Raw genomic sequence first — 903 nt, forward strand, 5'->3', positions numbered from 1 at the left:
GATAGGGTTGCTCCATATTTGGTCCTCTGTGTTGTCGGACCATTAGAAATGATTGGGTTGCTCTAGGGCAATGCATGTGATGTGAATGTGATGTGTGTCATGTTTTCCCCACAATTAGTTTTCTTTGATATTGAAGGGTTTCAGACACAAAACTCCATCACTAGCTCTTTTGGTTCTAAACCCCTATAAACAACCCCATATTTCTCTTTTCACCACTATCCTATACCCACTTCCGTTGTCACCCGCCTCCCCCATGGGGACTGAGTTGCCCCTTGCATCGCCCACCCAGGAGGTAGTGAACCCCTCCCGTTTCCATAGTAACGCAAGGATGCGGACGCTAGGAGCCGCTGTGGAGCCGTCTCTGAGGCGCGCTCCCAGCTTCCTTTCTCCGAGACGCTCGTGCTCGGGCAGCTGCCGAAGGGGCGGGACAAAGTAGAGGGAGAGTGGTGTGCACGCGGCGGAATCTCGCGAGGCTTCAGCGGGCGCGCGCGCGGCACGACAACGGCAGCATCATCTCGCGCAGGCAGAGCGGAGGGTGAGGAGGTGTGAGGCGGATAGACCGGGAACCGGTAAGAGAGAAAAGAGGGGGAACCGGGGTGTGCTTATTGTGTACACATCTCATAATACCTCTATAGGCTTCCCATATACATCTGTATAGGTCGTACAGTCAGTCCGGTGTGCGCCCCATTTACCTCATATGTGCATGTGCCCCATATATATCTATATTTACCTCATATATACCTATATACAATATATATATATACCTCATATGTGTATGTATATCCCATATATATCTATATTTACCTCATATATACCTATATACAATATATATACCTCATATGTGTATGTATATCCTATATATATCTATATTTACCTCATATATATCTATATACAATATATATA

General features: G+C 47.0%; 1 protein-coding gene across 1 annotated transcript in view; it reads left to right on the forward strand.

The window, feature by feature from the left end:
- Positions 1-457: 457 nt before the first annotated feature.
- The window catches only part of EXTL3 (exostosin like glycosyltransferase 3), a 43,225-nt gene continuing 42,779 nt past the window's right edge, over positions 458-903 (forward strand). The window contains exon 1 of the mRNA XM_072407225.1: positions 458-569. The gene's annotated coding sequence lies outside the window, so the exon portion shown is untranslated. The remainder of the gene's footprint in view (positions 570-903) is intronic.

This window comes from Pyxicephalus adspersus, chromosome 4 (genome assembly GCF_032062135.1).
Source record: "Pyxicephalus adspersus chromosome 4, UCB_Pads_2.0, whole genome shotgun sequence".
Taxonomy (NCBI): Eukaryota; Metazoa; Chordata; class Amphibia; order Anura; family Pyxicephalidae; genus Pyxicephalus; species Pyxicephalus adspersus.